Below are 17,520 nucleotides of genomic sequence, written 5' to 3'. Positions count from 1 at the left end.
TAGCCCACACTGTTATGAAGGTATTTAAGTGTAAATCCATATCGGGGGAATTTGAAGCTTCATATTTTTAATATGATCATCAAGAAAGTTGTTTTTGTTCAGAATCTGTGATTGCTCAATACTAAAGGAATACATGTTTAATTTCTGAAATAGAAAAATATCTCATTAATGTAAGATCCCTTCAACAAATTCTAGATATTGAATTTTAGATCTTTGAGTTACATTTTTCGATGTTCTCCAAATTGGTTTTTAAAAAAATCATGTCAATTATGAACACACAGTTTAAACCATAAGATTGTATCTTATGCCTGATAAAACAGCTTTTCTTTGTATGATGTAGACATTAGCACAGGGTTAGAAACTAACAGTTTTTGTCTACTAGTCCTTATGATGATAACATATAGCAAAACCCTTAAAACGGGCCAATTTCTACTAGTCCTTAGGATACCTTTACTATTGGGCATTTTGGTAAGGACTTCAGGACTAGTGCCAATTTCTAACGCTGTAGCATGTATACACTGTATAGTTTCTTAGGTTGATCCTCAATTCATCTGGACCAAGTGTTCTTGAAGCTATGTCAAAGACTGACCAGTAATCACCTCTATCTTAGATTAATTTGTCTCAGCAGACAGCCTATCAAGACTTTATTGCCGAACACTGGAACCATAAGTAACTGGATTGGCGTTTTATGTTGGTGTAATAAAATGGTGGGTTACCCCTCGTCCAAGCTCCCAGTGGACATGCAGGGTTCTCAGTGCTGGCTCAGGTGGGCGCCGTTGGAAAAATGGTAAATCCATCAGGTCTGGGTTGTAGTGTAATAAACTGGAGATATAGCTCTCATAACCTTCCTAATAGAGGTGGGCAGATTGCAGCTGCCCAATCACTGACCACTAGACAATTAGATACAGCAATGAATTCAGTATCAGGACCTGAAACGTGGTACCAGATTGAGGCAGAGGTCTGGATTGAAAAGGATATGCAGTTTTTATTCCTTATTCTTTTTAATAAGAAATTGTTTAGTAATGATCGAGATTCCTCTTTTTCAGGAACATGTTGTGTGACACTGAAGAAAATGCACTTATTAAAAATAAACTTTCCAGAATGTTCAACAAAAATATCATAGTGAATTAGATGCACTATGGTACATGTGGTCCATCCACGTGTGCAAGTAGACAGCTGAGGATACGTGGCCACCAGTTTCTTGCCAATTGGACACATTAGGCAGCTCCTAAATCTACTTCCCATACCTCTACCTACTGGGAACTATATTCCCTGGATACTTCACACCTAGAACATCAGCCCTCCTCTTCATGCACCATATACCTAGACAGTTACCCAGGGCCATTTCCACCTGCAATACCAATCATTGATAACCACAAGTCTGTACAAGAACCAATAATTGCTCTATACTGTATTGCTGTTTCCAACACTGTACATCACTGCCCCCTCTCTACTGGATATCTGTATCCAGGTAACCACTAGCATTCAACGTCCAGCACCCACATATGCACAGCCCCCACCTCCCCTGAAGTCCTGAGACACCCCCTCCTGAAACGGCCTTAACTTGAGCCTGATTTTCCTTTGCAACACCTACAATCTTTGCAAAGTTCCCTATGCCACCTGAACAAGTTCCTCACACCCACCTTCATCCAAGCATCCACACAACACCACACCATACCTAGACTACCACCACCCCCAGCATCCACCCCACCTGGACCACCACCACCCCCAGCAACCACACTCAACCCCACCCCACCCATACCACCTTCTTCCAAGCATCCACACAGTACAACATCCCACCCCACCTGTACCACGTTTCCCCTTAAGTACCCCCACCTCACCTGGACCACCTTCCCTAGCATCCACACCCAACCCCACCACACTTGGACCACCTTTCCCCTTGTACCCCCACCTCACCTGGACCACCTCCCTTAGCATCCACACCCAACCCCACCACACCTGCACCACGTTTCCCCTAGTACCCCCACCTCACCTGGACCACCTTCCCTAGTATCCACACCCAACCCCACCACAGCTGCACCACGTTTCCCCTAGTACCCCCACCTCACCTGGACCACCTTCCCTAGCATCCACACCCAACCCCACCACACCTGGACCACCTTTCCCCTTGTACCCCCACCTCACCTGGACCACCTCCCTTAGCATCCACACCCAACCCCACCACACTTGGACCACCTTTCCTCTTGTACCCCCACCTCACCTGGACCACCTCCCTTAGCATCCACACCCAACCCCACCACACCTGGACCACCTTTCCCCTTGTACCCCCACCTCACCTGGACCACCTTCCCTAGCATCCACACCCAACCCCACCACACCTGCACCACGTTTCCCCTAGTACCCCCACCTCACCTGGACCACCTCCCTTAGCATCCACACCCAACCCCACCACACCTGGACCACCTTTCCCCTTGTACCCCCACCTCACCTGGACCACCTCCCTTAGCATCCACACCCAACCCCACCACACTTGGACCACCTTTCCCCTTGTACCCCCACCTCACCTGGACCACCCTCCCCAAGGACCCCACCACCTCCCTACCCTCCAACACTGCCTCATCACTGAACAAAGGTAAGATATGTGCCATGCTGTAGAGCCCTGTCTGATCTCTACTGTAGTCTTATCAAGGTCATTACTCTCTACAGGTAACATTTACAACGTACCTGCTGACCTTTCACGTGTCTGTATCCCTCACTTGTGAACACCAAGTGATATGGTTGACATATAGATACATGCCGGCTAACCCCGGATCACTATTTCAGTCTGGGTTTTGTTTATTGGCCCAGTGCAAGAAGTTTCATCAATCTGATTGCAGTAATTGTGTTGTCTGACTAAATGCTTGAATCATGGTTTGGGGCAGTGATAAGCACCCTCAGTGGAATGCATACAGACGAATAATTGACAATGTTCACTTTCAAACTTGCCACTATTGATTTCATGTTTCACAGTGGTATGGCTTAGGATCCTTAGTTCTGCTGATTCTTGTGCTATTGGTTGATTGTGTAAAAGTTAATCGTGCCCGATGGTGCTGGTAAGATGCCAGAAACATCAGTCTCTTCAATCACTACTGACAAGTTATTGAAATTAGATGAATGATTCTTGTTACTCTCTGAAACATGCTGTGTAACGAATAGATGTGACATAAAGTCATATTTTTTGCAAAAATATCACTCTTTCATAGCAATGTATGAAGTACCAGATAAAGACATTAAACTATTATTTTACAACCATTAACACTGAAAATATTTTTCTTAATGATTGGTATACAGTTGGGCCCTAATGTAGTATTTCAACAGTATGAGGTTGTTCTGTTCATCGGTAGGCTTCCTTTCAAGTCCAGAGTGATTGAGTGAGTTGGGTTTTATGCCGCTTTGAACAGTATTCCAGTTTTATGATGGTGTGTTAGCTTAAATGTGGGCGGAACGCCTGAAGTGATACAGGTCTCAGATGTCTACCACTTTGATGAAACCCATGGGCACAGGTATGGTGCTGACAAACCTAGTGACATAATGAGGGCGAACCTGGATTCGAACCCACGATCATAGGTTTCTGGCGTGCCAAAGGGACACAACTCTGCACAGAGTTGCCATGACAAGCAAATGTTTTACCCACAAGGCATTTCATTTCATAAATTGAGAATTTATCTGTACAGAAAGCCAAACATTGCTAAATTTTCCCCCAAACTAGTTGACACATTGACTGAATGAGTTTTAAGTCTGTAAAATCAAACCCCAATACTGTTTCGTATTGACTGAAAGGAAAGCATAAATATTTGACAGATGAAAATAGCATGGCAGCTTTGAGGTAATATTTGTCGTTGTGAAGATCCCATTTACGAAATTGATTCCTTTATGAAGCCACACTTTGTTAGATGGCGGGGAGCATGTACTACACCGTCGATGGTGTTCAGCTGTCTCTCTTGTGGAGATTCACCATGGATCAATTCATGTCCCATCTCAGTTTGTTTGATTTCAAAAGCTTCTTACGGGGCAAGACCTTTTAATTTTTCATTTTCAGAACTGAAAATGTCAGGATATATCATATGATAAGAGCTATTAGATGTGGTAAAATGGAATTTCCTGAAAACTGCTTTTGTAGTGTTGGGAGCATAACTCCCCAAAGCAATGCTGATTTGGCTGTAACTTGTGATGTTGGAAGATTTGGAAGTACTACACTTATCTGATGTTGGAAAATCTCATGAAATAACAATAAGAAAATCAAACAGTTGGAGCTATCTGCAGTGAATGATTCAAGCTGAATCTTCCTGTATGTGACCAACAATTTCAGATTGTTGTAAAAAGAATTCTTTGTTCAGAACAAAAAATGAAAGAAGAAACCTTTTCCTTAGCTTTGAACAAAATTGTTTGTTGGACATGCTTGATATCCTGAGAAAAAGTGTGTTGTGAAAAAAATAAATAACTGTTCTGCTTCACCTATCACTGGAAATAATTTGCATAGTTTTAAACAGTAACCCAAAAACATCTTGTCCCTAACTAACATCACAGCCACCCCTTCCCCATGAATAGTAGCAAGTGAGTATTGTTTTACGCCACTTTTAGCAATATGCAGTATCAAATATATGCAGCGTTAGAAATTGGCACTAGTCCTATAGTCCTTGCCAAACTGCCCAATAGTTAAGGTATCATAAGGGCTAGTAGAAATTTGCCCTTTTTAAGAGTTTTGCTATATGTGATCATAATAAGGACTAGTGGACGAAAACCGTTAGTTTCTACCGCTGTATATGGACATTAGGTGTCGATAAAAAACAGAAATATGCAAACATCAATGTAGTCATTGAAGTACTGAAACTCAACTTTAAAAATAAGTAAATAAAATACTAATATACAAAGATATTAGGAATTGATAGGAACTTGTTACAGTTTCAGAGATATTTGCTGTAATCATTATACAGATGTGATAAAGATTAAATACAGGTATTATCACAGCTTCGAAGAGTCAGACTGTACTGAATAATTAATGTCTATGGTTGCAATTCCAGTCAAACAAAATTGTTGCCTCCTGATTAATTGTGAACCAAATGGTTTATTGATTTGTTTTCCATGACTTCATGGTAATTATTAAATATGGTTCGTTGTGCTCTATCACTGGCGCTTTTAACATGTATAGACACATGACTCACATAAAAGAGTTGTTGGGACTTGAGTCCAAAGTATTTTTTCAGATGGTGTTATCAAGCATGCTGTTTTTACTGTTATTTATATCAGTTGGATCAATATACAAATCAATGTTAGTTTCATGCATTATTAACATGATGATTTCATGACTATTGTACTGTTCAATGTAATTGTATCCTGCACATACTGAAAATTGATACAGTTTTAGTTTTCTATGATGGGGTTTGCATGATTTTAATACACCTTTTTACACACAGTGCCTTTTAAGACAGTGGTCAAGTGTTACTAATGTTATATATGGGATAACACTTTCTTAGTAAAGTCTAAATTCTAGTGCTTTTGGAACACATTCTCAGAGTGAGCTACCATCGACAGAACACAAAGTTAGATCAGTGCCCTGGCGAATAGGTGCCTCACTCAGAGAGTGTGAGTTCGAATGCCAAAAGGTACTAGAATTTGTACTTTTTATTTAGAAAGTGTTATCCTAAATATGGCATTTGTTACTCTTTTCAATGTTGTGCGTTTCGGTCTTGTATCAAAGTCAGATGGGTCGGAAGACATGCTATTCCAATGGGAAAGTAACTCATGAAACAGGATTTATGAATCAAAGGCAGTAACATGAAAAAAGACAAGAAAAATTACTTTCAACCATCAAGTCTTTTGATATTGATCTTGGTGCTGATTCATGAAAAGCTTGTTGTGATGGGATCAGCACAATTCCAATACATTAACATTGATATGTGATTGTGGAACCAGATCACAAAGGGTTTATGTGGTCCTGGTATGCAGCACAGTTACATCCAAATGCTTCTGACTTGTGGTCTCATGCTGATGCTTTCAAAGTTTGATTCTACACTTCAGCTTCAGCACGGGTGGCCTAATCGTCTAAGGCGCCGTGATTTGCTGGCAGAGTTGCGTCCCTTAGGCACGCTAGAAACCTATGATTGTGGGTTCGAGTCCTAGTTCGCCCCGATTATGTTTCTATTTTTGTCAGCACAATACCCATGCTTGTGGGTTTCACCAAAGTGGTAAATGCCTGAGACCTGCATCACTTCGGCTTTCTTCCCACATAAAGTTTCCACGCCGCGATATAACTGGAATACTGTTAAAAGCAGCGTTAAACCCAACTCACTCACTCACTCACTCACTCACTCTAGCTCTAAGATTACAATGTGAAACCAGATAGGACATATTGCATGGCACTTACGCCATAATGGCAACAGCACTGTAGCTTTGACCTACCATCTATACTTCAGCATTGACTTACAGTTGTTTAGAACTGAGATTGTCATGTGAAACCAAATCAGGAAATATTGCATGGCACTTACACCATAATGGTTACAGGTCTGTAACCTGATTGTTTTGATACATGATAACAACTGCCTGTTGTATGATTGCTAAACACCACAAAGGTCACATGCGGTGGCAGACATGACCCCAGCCCCTCAAGAACACGGGGTGGCTCTCCAGTCGGCCGGTCAGGTTATTTTTGTAGTCGGCCATCAAAGACGTTTTGTGTAATGATAACATAGGTGAGGGTGAATGCCGCCGAAATGCAAACTGGCAAAATTCATACCAGCTGATGTAAACTGAGGGTTTTTTCTGTTTGTAGGAAGGCCACTTTATGTGATTGGTTTGCCTGTGTAAGATTTTGCATATATTATTACTCTCCTGGCTGGTGGCCTGGCTGTAATCAGCTTCATTATAAATTTATCCCAGCATAATCAAAGAGTAAATTAGTTGGTATACAATCAGCTTGTGACCTAGCTGCCTCAAGATTCAAAGTCCAATGAAGTGAATTTCTTTGGGTTTTCATAACAAGCTACCGGTAGATTTATTTATTAGAATCATTCTTTCTGCTGGGACTACGAGAACAAATGGCTTTATTGTAACCCGAGATCTAACAAATATATTGTTTTATGAGAATCAGTAATTGATCTCTGGATTTGTTTTTCCTCTTTTGTAAAGCTAAGTGAATCTGAATGACTGTTGTTTAATTTTCTCTGGAGAAATGAGAATGTGAATGATATTTTCTTTGATTTCTGGTTCTTTTTTACTAATCACAACATGTGTTTGAAGACATTTGCCTTTCATTGTAACATGGTAGATCAATCATTGGCTGTAATTACTTACTTTTGGAGAAATAGAAATACCAGATTGAGGTGAACTTGGATGGAAAGGCATGACTTGTAATCAGGGTTACAGTGGACACCAAATACAATAGAGGTTGGACGCATATCATTGAGACTGGGAGTCCTGTGGGATGCCAGAAACAAGGGCAGTTGGAATCTTCACATTTATTAATATTATCGTTGATTGCATGTTCAGGGTGTGCGTGTGTGACTTTCATAAATTAATCTTACATCTATAACATGTTTCTGAGTTGATAAAGTTGTTGAAAATCAAGTGAAGGGAGACCCAAGTAGTCATGCATTGGATTCCCAAAAGTTATTACTCAGCCTTCTTGACGCAAAACAATATAGATTGTGTCAATCCCTGCTTGTAATGATGTTCAAGGCAGCGTTAGAAACAAACACTTTTCATCCACTAGTCCTTATAATGATAACATATAGCAAAACTCTTAAAAAGGGCAGATTTCTACTAGTCCTTATGACACCTTACCTGTAGGACTAGTGCCAATTTCTACCGCTGCAAGGTGTTTAAGAGTGTACAGGTTTAGGTTATTGTTTGAATTATTTCTAAATACATTTATATCCCATTGTGACATTTGGTTTGCTTAGTTCAATGAAAAATTCAGAGGAAAGGAATTATTAAAGTAAAAAAAAAAGAGTACGGTTTCACTACAGATATTCTCAAAATGACTGTGTCTGTCTCCCTTACCATAAAGAAAAATCAATTTATCAAGCTGTGACACCATTATGAAAATATTGAACATGCCAGCAATCGTTTGTTGTGCCCACCTAACAAAGGCGACACACCTTTGTTGAAAGCTGCGACACACAGGACAGCAGGCTATAAGGGAGATAACCAAACCTAACACAGAAAGCTAAGAAGCTGACACTTTTTCCATGGCATACATTCCTGGCAAAGAATCAGCCAATGTTTCATGATCCATAAAAACTGAAAATGAATTCAATACTAAATTGGGGTTAGTCATGAGAAATGTGCGAAGGTATGTAATACAAGTTTGGGTGGGAATAGGTAGGACATTGTCCCACAGTGATCCAACTTACCTAGTCACTATAATTGCATTGGTATTCCACTAGAGTACTCCTTGATTAAAACAGAAGATGAACTCTCTATATAATCCTTAAGGAGGGGAAGCAACACACGGAGAGAAGAGAAACTGGCAGATGGAACTCCCAAACACGCAATCTGTCATATGATTCCTCACTTTGAAAACTTTATGAATGCACAGGTAAATGGAGTGAATCTGTCAATCAATAATCACTGACTGGATTCGATGTTGTGTCACAGGTACTGAACTCTCCCTGGAGCTCTTCACAGAGCACATACACAGAAGCACACACACATACGCACGCACACCGTATATGCCGTAGATAGGCCAGCAGCCTCTAGATCTATCTATCTAACTACCAGCAAAAAGTCTAGGTGTATGTATGTACTAGGCCCAGCTTCAGAGGTGGTAGCTAGCCCAAGACTCAGTAGGCTGGTGCTTGGTAATAATAGCTTGTAGAAGCACACCGACAGCAGGCATTGAGAGACGGCTGCCTCATGGCTGGGACCACTGGAGTTATGAAGAACATATGATGGGCGCTGGCACTGTGGCTGTTACGGTAGATTCATCAGTGACACTTTGGGATGTGCTGGGATGAGCTGTCAAGCATAGTCAGTGACTGCCAATGGTACAGGCAGCAACGGCACAGCACAGCACAGCACAGCACAGCACAGCACTCTCTACAGTACTTGTTGGAACAATTAGGCAGCGGCCCAAGTATAGTGACGGTGGTGATCATTTTCCCAGTGCTCACCCTGCTCACTGCCAGGCTGACAGTGCCCGAGACACGGATGTGGTTACTGTGCCACTGACAGCTGTAACACCTTGTAGAGAGACTAGTCATATTGTTACTAGTATCACTGGCAGCTGTAACCTCTTGTAGATAGACTAGTCATATTGTTACTAGTATCACTGGCAGTTGTAACACCTTGTAGAGAGACTAGTCATATTGTTACTAGTATCACTGGTATTTATAACACCTTGTAGAGAGACTAGTCATATTGTTACTAGTATCACTGGCAGCTGTAACCTCTTGTAGATAGACTAGTCATATTGTTACTAGTATCACTGGTATTTATAACACCTTGTAGAGAGACTAGTCATATTGTTACTAGTATCACTGACAGCTGTAACACCTTGTAGAGAGACTAGTCATATTGTTACTAGTATCACTGACAGTAATGTAACCTCTTGTAGAGGGACTTTGTTGCTGTTATTGTTTGTTATTGTTACTCGTTACATGTAGAGAGACTAGTCATGTGGTTACTGTGCCACCGTCAGCTGTAAAATCTTGTGGAGATATTTGTGTTTTTCAAGAGAGACTAGTGTTGCTAGTTCTACTGACAGTTGTAACATCTTGTAGAGTGACAAGGCCTGTTGTTACTGGTATCATATATGACAGGTTGTAGAGTATTAGACAAGATCATAATTATTTACAGTCCTTTTGAAAGCTTTGTAGCTGTACTTTTCTTAATGTACAAACTTGTATAACCTATGTACTGCAAGTGAAATAAATTTGAATTGATAGAGTGTAGAAAAATCTAAATATCTAGGTCTTTGCACATGTGAATATTGATATTTCATTGATCATTTAGTTCACTCAATAATTAGACAGCAAGAGCAGCAACACAGGCTGTCATTCATAAATTGTATTAGAGTGTGTTGCAACAGCATCGACACTAATTGCAGCCTCAGAACACGGCCTTCACACAGAGGTTCTTTGGCGCTTATGATAAAGTAACATACAACATGTAAGCCCCTTGTTCATCACTCACATCATCAGCAAGTTCTTTAAACGGACCTTTAGCAGGATCAGAATAAGCGAATCTGGTGCACTTGCTTAAACATGACAAACAAGATTTTCCAGAAGAGAATGTCATACAAATTAAAATGAATGTCATTCAGATGATTTTGATATTGCACAATACCACCAATACCAGAAGAAGCATTGCCAACATACCTCTTTTAATTCATGCTACAAAAAGATCCCCACAGCATCAATATTGCCACAGCATCCTTGTTGTTGGGAGGCAAATTTATTTGGTTAAATGACAGCTGGATGTGCAACAGATGGTGTTGACAGTCTCTGCGCCTGTCATGGAGGTGTGACATGATACAGGCCTCACTTAACAGTTAACACCTTCTCCTGTTGATATGCAGCTCAACATTTCATAGGGACCCGAAATACTTTGTACGTTTCTCAACTGAACGGGGGCGGTGGGGTAGTGTAGTGGTTAAAACGTTTGCTCGTCACGCTGAAGACTCAGGTTCAATTCCCTACATGCATACATGTGTGGCACCCATTTCTGGTGTCCCCTGGTGTCTCACTCACTCACTCTAACTGAATGGCCAGGTTGCACTGTGGGGACGCCCCCGATTAAATAAAAAATTCATTGGATTTATGTTACAAACCGAATGGTTTGACAGTCACTGTTTTAAGACATATTATATTTTTTCTGAAAGGTGGAGCATACAATTTCTTGCTAAAAAAAAAAAGCAAGTCCCAACAAATTGTCGGTCCCAGGTTTACACACTGTCACATATTCTCTTGTTTCACTACTCAACTTTTGATGTGGTGACTGAACTGTTACTAGAGTATGATCCTGTTGACATTTCAGGTCAGAATAGGCCCTAACTGCCTTATGCATGTCACAGTAGGAGACTAAATTGGCGTGGATCGATGCTCATGTTGTCAATCACTGGATTGTCTGGTCCAGACTCGATTTTATACAGACCGCCTAGTTTGCACGCACAGCAGGCCACAGTGATGTAGCTGTCTTATTTAACTGTGGCTTGTAGTTAAAGGACCTGGTAGTTGTACTGGGGATTAGGGATTCACAATGGCTGCTTGACATTTGACTGGATGGGCCTGAAAGAACTCCGAATTTGTTCAGATTTTGTTTGAATCTGTATCACTGTACAGTAATGGTGTAGATCATGTAGGAGTGAAGGTGGTCCTTTGCCACAGGCAGCAATATTCAAGGGATGTCACAGCAGATTGGAAGTACATGTATTTGACCCTGGACAGGGCAAGCCATGGTTGATGGTTAGAGCAATAATTGTTACAGCAGCAACCATCAACACATTGTGTTACAGTGTGGTAGCACGTGGTCCTGTGAACAGCGTGCAGGTCACAAAGCAGGTGAAATTAAGCAACATTGCCATCGGAGAGTAGTTGGATGGGTGACTGTGTTCAGCAGCTTGACTCCTGAGAGTTTCTAGGGCTGCTTGGACATGTGAAGCAGCTTGGGTTGTATACTCCCCAGGGAGCTGCAAAAGAAAATCGAATGCACACTGATCTTGTCACAGGTAAAAAGGTTTTAACACTTTGAGCATGCTTCAATGGATGGCCTATTATTTCGCAAATATCCATTTATTGTTTATTATTATTACAAGTACCATCAACTAGCCACACATTGTGACCACCCAATCCTCGTTGTAGTCAGCTCTTCCGCCAGTCATCTCTCCTGGGGACCAGGAATCAATGCTGGTTTGTTTGGTCCAATTAGTTGTTTGTTCGTTTGTTGTTTAACACTGCAGTCAGCAATATTACAGCTATATGATGGCGGTCTGTAAATAGTCGAGTCCAGTGATTAATATCATGAGCATCGATCCACGCAATTGGGATTGATGACATGCATCAACCAAGTCTGCAAGGCTGACCACCTGATCCTGTTTGTCGCCTCTTACGACAAGCATAGTCGCCTTTTATGGCAAGCATGGGTTGCTGAAGACCTATTCTACCCCAGATCTTCATTGGTCCAATTAGAAGGACACTATGTTATTCTACTCGGGGCTGTGTTGTAGAGCTGCCTTCTATCACTGGCCATCTGCATACGTATGCACTGATCATCGATTCCCAGACTTTAACCAATTCACAACGCTTGTAGTTAAATGACAAAGCACAAGTTTGCCTGTCGTATTACTAACAGAAGGTTAAGCTCCCAATATGCATCTGCCTGTGAGTGATGTTTGTTTACAGAGTGTACAGTGTAGATTATCACTAATTGCCTCTACTTCTACACTAAGTATGTCTGATGCATAATCGGCAGATGAAGGGGACAAGAAACTGGATACAAACTTTACGTCACGATCGCGTGTTAACAATCATTTTTTCAGAAGGGTTATTTATTTTTGTCACAAGATGCATACTTTTGCGTCAGAATTTCCCTTAAATATCTTGCATATAATGCACTAAAAGCGGGCATGTTGCCCCCAAGTACATAGCGCTGTGCACATGTCTTTTAATAACTCATTTGTTGGCCTGTTTTTGTAATTGAGCTGTATAAAAACCCTTTGATACATAGGCTGTTTAAACAGTGTCCCAGGTATTGGTCCTTGCCTCCACCAAATTGAGAGTCAGGTTTTTGCCTCTTTGATAGAATCAATTCACAAACAGATTCCCTGGTGAGTTCCTGTTCATGTATCTGTTACTATGGCAACAGACCAATATATCTGTTGCAACATTGTAACAGCAATAAACTTTTTGTTGTTGAGATTGACATTGATGTCTATGTGTTTTCCCAGTTACCATGGTAATTCATGCAGAAGACATGTTTAAGATTTTATTCATTTAAACAATTGTTTGTGTACCTTCAGTGCATCCACTTGGGTTATTTGCTCACTTATGTTTCTATGGTAATAGCCAAAAGTTGTTGGAGTCTCAGTCACTGCATAATCTGTGATGAACGTTCCAGGGTCACAAGCTGACATATCCTGTTGCTATGGTTACAACCTTAACACTGGAAACAATACTTCCTGTTTGGAACTGCTTCTTGTCACAATACAGTATCACAGACGATCATAGATGTCTTACATGACTTCCCTAGGCCAAACATCACAGACTCTATCCAACATGACATCAGATCATGCACTTTCAGCATGAAATCCCCAGGCCAAACATGCCTCTCATGACATCCCCAGGCCACACCCCAAAATGACATCCCCAGGTCACACACCCCAACATGACATCCCCAGGTCACACACTCCAGCATAACATCCCCAGGTCACACACCCCAACATGACATCCCAAGACCACACACTCCAACATGACATCCCAAGGCCACACTCCAGCATGACATCCCAAGGCCACACACTCCAACATGACATCCCCAGGCCACACTCCAACATGACATCCCCAGGCCACACTCCAGCATTACATCCCCAGGCCACACTCCAGCATGACATCCCCAGGCCACACTCCAACATGACATCCCCAGGCCACACTCCAGCATGACATCCCCAGGCCACACTTCAACATGACATCCCCAGGCCACACTCCAGCATGACATCCCCAGGCCACACTCCAGCATGTGTATCTGTTGCTGTTGTAAGGAGGCCACCTGGTGTAAAGATAGGCAAGGTTTACACAGTCTTGTACCGCTGCAAATAGACACGGCAGATGAAGTTTATGTATACGTATCCCTAGTTCTAGACAGTTGTCTTCAGTGGTGAAAATTGTAAGCTTTAAGAATATTGTTTAGACAAACCACACAATGTGTTATCATTTCACATATCATAGCTATTTATCTCTTAAGTTTGTTTTCGACGTCCTTGTCTCGACTCTCATGATTTGACGTGTTGCCGATAATTTTCTGATGTACTGACCCTTCCTGAGCCCTTCAAACTTTGTCAAATTTATGACCTACCTATAAACTTCCTATTGGGATGTTACAAAGTGTATTGTAACTTGCATGAGTAGCTACAACAATCAATAAGGTATAAATCCATATCTCCGTGTTCTTCACATTTCACGCCCATGTCACCACCAGCTGATGCAGTCAACTAAGCCCCTGGCAGGTGTGGAGAGTGTACTTGGACTTACCTGCAGTAGGCATGCTTGAATCTTACTGTCTCACCGAGAAGCCTGTTGTCAACTTTGATTGGTAGTAGGTGCTGATTGTGGTCAGACTCAGAGGATTGGTCAGGGAGTTATTTATGATGCATCAAATATTTGTCAGGTGACAGTAGGATACGTCATATACAGATTGTCACATTCATTAAGAATACCAAGGATAATCGAATTCTAGATATATGGTCACATTTTGGATATATAAATTCTTCTGAACTGAACACTTTTGTTCACTATAATGAGTTAAGAACTCAGCCTGCCATGGAAAACCATAAACAGTAAACTACAGTTATAACCAACTCAAAGGGACCACTAATTTTAGTTTGTTATATCCGTAGTTCATTATAAGCATATACAGCATATGTACAGCAAATAGTCGGGACAAAAACAATAAGTTCGTTACATTTAGTGGAGTGCGGCATTAAACAACAAACAAACAAACATTTATCGTTTATTTCTTAGGGCATTTGTGGATTTTGTAAATGTAATGTGCGGAGTTAAACATCGAACCAACCAAACCAACTTCAGCCATTGCAATGAAATGGGCCAGTCATGATGTTCAACTCTTCAGGAAGTGAGGAACGTCTTTGTTAGTAGTGTCAGTACCATGTCTTTGGAAAGGTGCTTATTACTGATCTAACATTTGGTGTGGTATCGGTCAACATATGAAACTGACTCCTGTCCTATAGCCAGAACAAACATTGCCAATGGTAAGGATCAATAAAAATAGGTGTGGAAAAGGATTTTCTTTGTGATCCTCCTTATGGAATTGTGACTTAAAAGAATTCAGTTAAAAATAAATAAGCCAACCGAAGGTTTCAGGGTTCCCATGGGTGTATGTTTCAAGGAAAATTTGAATGAGCTATATGACTTAAGAAACGTCCACTCTCCATTTAGAAACCTTTCATTGGGGCTGACTGCATTGGGTGAGTGGGAGTGCCCAGTACTGTCCCTGCCTTGGCCGGGGTAAAAAAGGTATGCTTGTCATAAAAGGCGACTAACGGGTTTTGGGTGCTCAGGCTCGCTGACTTGGTTGATGCATGTCATCGATCCTAATTGCACAATCACTGGATTGTCTGGTCCAGACTCGATTATTTACAGACCGCTGTCATATAGCCGGAATATGCTGAGTGAGGTGTTAAACAACAAACCAGCCAACCAACCCTGCCTTGGCTTCATCCACCCCACATGGTTTCTCTGTGCCAGGTCTGACCTTGTGTGTTTCAGCAGATGGGCTTGCTTCATGTTTGCAGTTTCAGCTCAACACCTCATTAATTATAAAAAAACAGGATTTATTTTGCAAGGTTGATGATGACTGGTAGTATCCAGTGTCTGATTTGTCCTTGGTGAGGTTCAACAGTCATCATCGGAGTGCCGATAAGCCTTTGCACAAACTGTTATCTAAAAATATTAGTATTCTTTTTGTTTGTTTGTTTTCTGGTTTATGAAGCACTTAGCAATATTCCATCCTTGTACATTATCTAGTCTGGGCCAGACAAACCAGAGATTGATATTATGAGAAAAGTACCATGCCATCATACGCGATCATCCAAGTCATCGAGCCAGACCAAACATAAACATCCAGTTTGTTGCCTTTTACAACCAGCATCAGTCTTTGACCTTTTAACCCAGAATCCGGGGGTTCCTACTCTCAAAATCCATAGCCGAATAGAATTTACTATCGCAACAAAAATAATTGTAAATACTTTACAAACAGCAGTTATAATGGACTAACGTTTAAATGATAATAATTCATCCATAGTAACGGAGTGTATGACAGATTTATGGTAAAATGGTCATCCCACATCCATAGCTAGGTCGTGTAAAGTGAAAATGCTATAGCCAGATGTATATACATGTATCCTGTGGCATTTCTCCTGTTATATATAGACCATGTTGAGTCAGCCTTTCTTGATAGAAACAACTTCAGTTAATAATACAACAAAGGTACAGAAACAAGAGCGCAATTGATGAGTCACCTATGCTCCCAGGGGAAATTACAGGTGTGCCTCTTTGGGAACTCAGGTGTCTGTGCAAATAATTTGTTGTCAGGGAATTCCAGCAGGGATTGGTTAGTGCTTGCCTGTTTTGTGTATGTGCTTAGCCTACAGGCCAAACTAGATTAGTCAGATGCAGGTTTGATATAAGCGTGCTTCTTGATCACATTTTGATACACCGTGAAATGGAGGCAAGGGTGGCAAAGTGGAGTGAGGCACTTTGATTCACTGTGTAGAGTTGCCTCCCATAGTCAAGCCAGGATCATCTGATTCACCGCGATAATGATGCTTCATTTGTTGGAATTACCCCTTGTTGGTTTCACCAAACATCTCCAACCTGCACGGCTCTCAGCTTTCCCTGGTGTGATGCTGGCATACAGTGATATGGCAGAAATAAGGCAGCATTAGTCCAAACTTAATCACTCACGGTGTTGATTTCAATACATTTATTTACAAGTGTGCAATCTTAATATCAAGATAAACATGTTCTCAGTCAGATCCGGGTTAGAATAGGTCTTCAGCAACCCATGATTGACATAAAAGGCAACTATGCTTGTCATAAGGGGCAACTAATGGGACCGGGTGGTCAGGCTCGCTGGCTTGGTTGATCCATGTCATTGTATCCCAATTGCATGGATCGATGCTCATGATGTCAATCACTGGATTCTTTGGTCCAGATTTGATTATTTACAGACCACTGTCATATAGCTGGAATATTGCTGAGTGTGACGTTAAACAAAACAAACAAATAAACATCAAGATGAAGATGTTCTCAGTCTGTTGAATGAAGAAGACATGTTGATATGTCCGCTAATAATAAAATTAACAAGTATTTGGTTGTGTTGTGAATTTTATCACAGTGTGCTCTTGGAATGGAAGATATGTAGAAGTCTAAGAATTTAGCCACTAATCTGAAGCAGGAAAATTAGCTAATCATTGTACCTTTGTTCAGGTGAAAATTAACAAAAAAAATGAGAAAAATAAATTTGGACATGGAGACTCAAACGTTTTCGGTGAAGACTGAATTTTATTGTCAACCAGAGTTTCACATTATGAATTGTTATGTCAAGAATATTGATATTATGTTATGTTGTTCTGTATGTGCGAATAAAAGGCAACAAAAGTGTAATGCATTTTTCAAATTTGGGGGAGCTTCTTGAGGTTTGTTGCTATAGGATTTGAATCTGTGCACACCTATACTTTTAGCATAAGGGCAATTACAAGGACCCATTGACTTTTATGCTTAATTTCGAACACTGTCATGACTATTGTAACGTTCCAATTATGAACCAACCTTTCTAAGGCTGGAACCAAAG

The 17,520-nt window shown here is 41.0% G+C and overlaps 1 protein-coding gene across 1 annotated transcript in view; it reads left to right on the top strand.

The window, feature by feature from the left end:
- The window catches only part of LOC124122166 (mRNA-decapping enzyme 1B-like), a 169,429-nt gene that overhangs the window by 49,638 nt on the left and 102,271 nt on the right, over nt 1–17,520 (top strand). The gene's annotated exons all lie outside the window — the stretch shown is intronic.

The sequence above is a fragment of the Haliotis rufescens genome, unplaced genomic scaffold, assembly GCF_023055435.1.
Source record: "Haliotis rufescens isolate VD_foot unplaced genomic scaffold, xgHalRufe1.0.p SCAF_16, whole genome shotgun sequence".
NCBI lineage: Eukaryota > Metazoa > Mollusca > Gastropoda > Lepetellida > Haliotidae > Haliotis > Haliotis rufescens.
The sequence above is the reverse complement of the archived record's forward strand: the minus strand, read 5'-3'. Positions and strand labels throughout refer to the sequence as shown.